Raw genomic sequence first — 4,900 nt, 5'->3', positions numbered from 1 at the left:
GAAAAAAAAATTGTAAGACTAAAGACTCAGTTGAAAAGGCCTCTAATACTAGCTTAGCAGATATAAAGTAGAATAGCATCAGATCTAGAGATGTTGTAAAGTAAAATCAAATCAAATCACATAATTAAAATCAGCGCAAAAAGAAAAATGAAAAAGAAGCAACCCTATAGTAAATAGAATTTGTGTTGTAGAAGAAAGCTTCACCAGCACTTATGAAAACCAAGGAAAGGAAGCAAAGCAAATGACAAAACAGAGACTCAATGAACTGGTAATCAATAATGAAATAAGAGGTCTTGCTGAATTGATATTCTTGAAAAAAGAAGAAAATGGGCCAGAAATACTAATTAAAGATATTTTGGGAGAAAATTTTTCAAAAATAAAAGAAATTAATAAACCCATAGATTACAATATTCAAATTAGTTACTAGACATATCACATACACAGGTGATTGAATTCCACTAGATTTTTTTTTTATTATAAGGTTAAAATCCCACGAGGACAACAAGAGTTGTCTTTCTCAAACTTGTCCAATACATGAAGCACAGGACAACAAAGTAAAATCTGTACAGTTACGAAGGAAAGATTTTGTGTCATAAGAATTTTATGCTTGTCTTGTCTAGCACAAAATCAGCTGAAATATTTTCACAGATATGAAAAGCCTGGGATGTCTCCATCTCTGGGCTTATCCTGAAGATACTCTTAGACATCAGTCAGCTCAGCTCTTCACAAATGTTTTCATCTGAGAGCACAAAAACAAACTCATGGTGCAGTGGACACGGGGGAGAGGTCTTCTCTCTGGCGTCTGTGGCAGTGAGATCTGAAGGGTGGGAAGTACAGTCCAGATAGAAGGACAGACTGGGCCCGCAGGAAGAACAGTGGCCAGAAGGAGATGGACAGACACAGGAAAGGTGGGAGGCAGGAGGAAGAGTGCGCTCTCCTGGAAGCCAAGCAAAGAACATGTTTCTGGGAGGGGGAACAATTGCAGAAGGAGCCTGACAGGTCAGGGAAGATGAGGGCCAGGAAGTAAGTCCCACCCAGGGCTGGCCACACAGGGCCTCTAATGGTTTGAATGTGATGGAAGAGTGAAAAGTGGGGGAAAGGGGCGTGGCTAATTCTGTTAAGGGTTTTGCTACATGAGGGACTTGAGAAGTAGGGCGGTAGGTGCCACGGTAGGGACAAATGTGGGCTGGCCTACGGCACAGGAAGCAGAACTCAGCTGTCCAGCCAGGGACATCCAGTTCAGCATACAGCGAGCAAACCCAAAACATGTGAAGGAGCCAAGCACAGACTGGCAGAGATCTGCCACGAAGCCACAAAGATGCTGAACAGGGATGCTGGAGTGAGTTCAGCTGGCCTGAAACTTCATGAATCGAGGAAGTGCTGATCGCTGCAAGTTGTATTGATTTGTCTATTACTAAGGACCAAGGAACTACAAACTTAGTGGTTTCAAACAAAGTTCATGTACTAGCTCACAGTTCTGTAGGTCGGAGGGCTCCATGGAGTTTTCTGCTTAGAGATGTGTCATCGGTATTCGGCTTCACTGCCGGGCCACGTGATACAACTGCTTTAATATTGCCTGCCTTATGTAACCCAGAGTGGACAGCTGCTAGCCCTGTTTGCTTAGATTTTCATGTCACTAGTGCCACTCAAAGGAATGTTAAGTACCCCTTTCCACAGGTCAGGGGTTCCATGGTGCTCTGGTTCTGCTCTGAAGCTCATCCGTCTAGCCTCCCTCTCCCTGCCACCCGTCGTTTGCTGTCTGGACCCTGACACACCCTCTTTCCTCCTTTCTCTCTCCTTTTAATGGAACCCATCTTTTAGTAACTCCTTGAAAATGGTGAATATGAGGAACATTTTGGGGTTTTTTTTGAACAGGTCTTGTTCCTCTCTCCCATCTGGTTAGCACTTGATGGCGTACAGAATTCCAAGTTAAAAATGTGTTTTCTCTCAGCTATAGGATGACACGGGGTCTCACATCTTCTGGTTTCTGCTGTGGCTGTTGAGGTGCTATTCTTTCCATGTGGTCTGTTCCCTGCCCACTGAGGAAGCTTTTGGAGTTGACTTTCGAGGACCAGTGTTTCTGAAATTTCACATCATAGAGCTCCTTAGCAAGGCGTTTTCATTTTCCACCCTGGATCTTCAATGGATTTTTCATTCTTGGAATGCATGTCTTTCAAATTCCAGGAATTTTTCTTCTATTGTTTCTTTGATGATTTTTCTCCCTGTTGTTTTTTTCTACTCCCCCTTTTTTTTGGGATAATTTCTGTTAATGTAATGTTGTATTTTCTCAATGGATCCTTTAAGTTTTGTATCTTCTTTTTCTCTCTGCTTTCCATTTCTGCTTCCTTGGGAAGAGGATCAGTTAAGCCACACAATTAGCACCACAGAACATGTAACCCGTGAAAAGGGGTACTTAAAAGGTCTTATGTTCTTTTGAGTGGTGCTAGTGGCATGAAAATCTAAGCAAACAAAAGGGCTAGCAGCTGTCGACTCTGGGTTGCATAAGGAAGGAAATATTAAAGCATCACGTGGCTCAGCAGTGAAGGCAAATAGCAATGACACCTAAGCAGCGCACTCCATGAGCCCTCCGACCTACAGAGCTGTGAGCTAATACGTGAGCTTTGTTTTATTTTTTATTTTTTAGCACAGGGTCTATCAGGTCTCACCACACAGATTGACTCACTACCTTTCTTCCTGCAAGCCTGTACTCAATCTCTCCAGATACTTTCCCTGGCCATTGCTCTGACACCATGGCCCCTTCTCTCCCTGGAACATGCCCCTCTTTTGTCACATCCCAGCACCCCTAGCACCATCTAATACCTTCTGCATTGCCCTGACTCCTAGTCTGTCTGTCCCACTGGGACACGGCTGCTCAGAAGCAGAAATCTAGAACAGGCCAGGCACTTGGGGATCACCCAGTGTGTCGCCACCACACAAGTCTTCTGCTTCACCCTGACCCCAGCCACCTTTCCTTGACAGCTGGCCCTCCTAGTTCCTGGTTCTTTCCAGGATGCTGTGCTTTGGGCAGCTCTGAGTTCGCATCTCCCCTGGTAGCCCATGATACTTATTGTTTTCAGCTCTTTAAACTCCTCCTCCTCCTTCTCCCATTTTCCAAAATGCATTGAAATTGCTCCTGCTCGGTTCCGGAAAAATGGCGAAGGTCTCAGAGTTGTACGATGTCACCTGGGAAGAAATGAGAGATAAAATGAGAAAATGGAGAGAAGAAAACTCAAGAAATAGTGAACAAATTGTGGAAGTTGGAGAAGAATTAATTAATGAGTATGCATCTAAGCTTGGAGATGATATTTGGATTATATATGAGCAGGTGATGATTGCAGCCCTGGACTATGGTCGGGATGACCTGGCATTGTTTTGTCTCCAGGAGTTGAGAAGACAGTTCCCTGGCAGCCACAGAGTCAAGCGATTAACAGGCATGAGATTTGAAGCCATGGAAAGGTATGATGATGCTATACAGCTGTATGATCGAATTTTGCAGGAAGATCCAACTAACACTGCTGCAAGAAAGCGTAAGATTGCCATTCGTAAAGCCCAGGGGAAGAATGTGGAGGCCATTCGGGAGCTGAACGAGTATCTGGAGCAGTTTGTTGGTGACCAGGAAGCCTGGCATGAGCTCGCAGAACTCTATATCAATGAGCACGACTATGCAAAAGCAGCCTTCTGCCTGGAGGAGCTCATGATGACAAATCCCCACAACCACCTGTATTGCCAGCAGTATGTGGAGGTTAAATATACTCAAGGCGGACTTGAAAACCTGGAACTTTCAAGGAAGTATTTTGCACAGGCATTGAAATTGGACAACAGGAACATGAGAGCTTTATTTGGGCTTTACATGTCTGCGAGTCACATCGCGTCTAATCCAAAAGCAAGTGCGAAAATGAAGAAGCACAACATGAAGCGTGCGAGCTGGGCAGCTAGTCAGATCAACAGAGCCTACCAGTTTGCAGGTCGAAGTAAGAAGGAAACCAGATACTCTCTGAAGGCCGTTGAAGACATGTTGGAAACTTTACAGATCACCCAGTCGTAGGCATCGCAGATCTGACGCTGACGTCACCGCTGCACAGTGGAACCTCCTGCCCTGTTACTTACTAAATGCCAAGTGCTGTTTGTACTCTTAAGCTCTGCGAACAGGGCAGTTGTAAAGAATGTGTTCATATAACCCTAAAATGCCTTTCACTGCTGAGCAAGACAGTGGGGGAGTCCAAGGAGGATGATGTGAGGTCTACAGTCGTGCACTGCTCTCTTCGTATCGCAGAATATTGTAACTGCTCTCAGCCTCACCCTCACCTTGTTAAATAAACTACTGATGTAGTGAAAAAAAAAAGAAATTGCTCCTGTTCACTTTGTCCTTGTAAATTTATGTCATGTTTATTGCTTTTCTTTTAGCAGGGTTTCAAGAGAAAACAGAAATAAAATCCTATTTTTCTTTCAACTTGTATTGTTAGCTACAAATTCCAGCATGATATTTTGGGAACACAGTTTTTGCCCTTCATTGTATAGGGTGAATGGTGCCCATGGTGTGTGCACGCGCTCGCGTGTGTGTGTGTGTGTGTGTGTGTGTGCGTGTGTGTGTGTGTATGCACGCGTGTGCCAAGATTGGCTGCTAAGATTCTGCCCGGCTGGCAGATCATAACTTATTATACCAATTCTCAACCCAGAACTATTAAAGATGTTTCTAATTTTTTTTTGTTATGATAAAATAGTACAATTTACATTGTTATAAAACATCTTCTCTCTGTGGTTATTTGAATCTAAAGAGTGGGTTTGCAGAGGCCAAAAGGCATGCATATGCAAGCTTGCTGATTCACATAGCTAAATTACCCTTCAAAGAAGTATTCCAGTTTACACTTCTCCAGCAATGCTTGTTTGGGAGAGCGTGTTT

General features: G+C 43.8%; 1 pseudogene; it reads left to right on the top strand.

Moving 5' to 3' along the window:
* Window positions 1-3,142: 3,142 nt before the first annotated feature.
* Window positions 3,143-4,170, top strand: LOC101562132 (annotated as a pseudogene).
* Window positions 4,171-4,900: the final 730 nt, after the last annotated feature.

Source organism: Octodon degus, unplaced genomic scaffold, assembly GCF_000260255.1.
Source record: "Octodon degus isolate 3935 unplaced genomic scaffold, OctDeg1.0 scaffold00138, whole genome shotgun sequence".
In the NCBI taxonomy this organism is placed as follows: domain Eukaryota; kingdom Metazoa; phylum Chordata; class Mammalia; order Rodentia; family Octodontidae; genus Octodon; species Octodon degus.
This window is presented reverse-complemented; position numbering and strand designations above follow the sequence as displayed.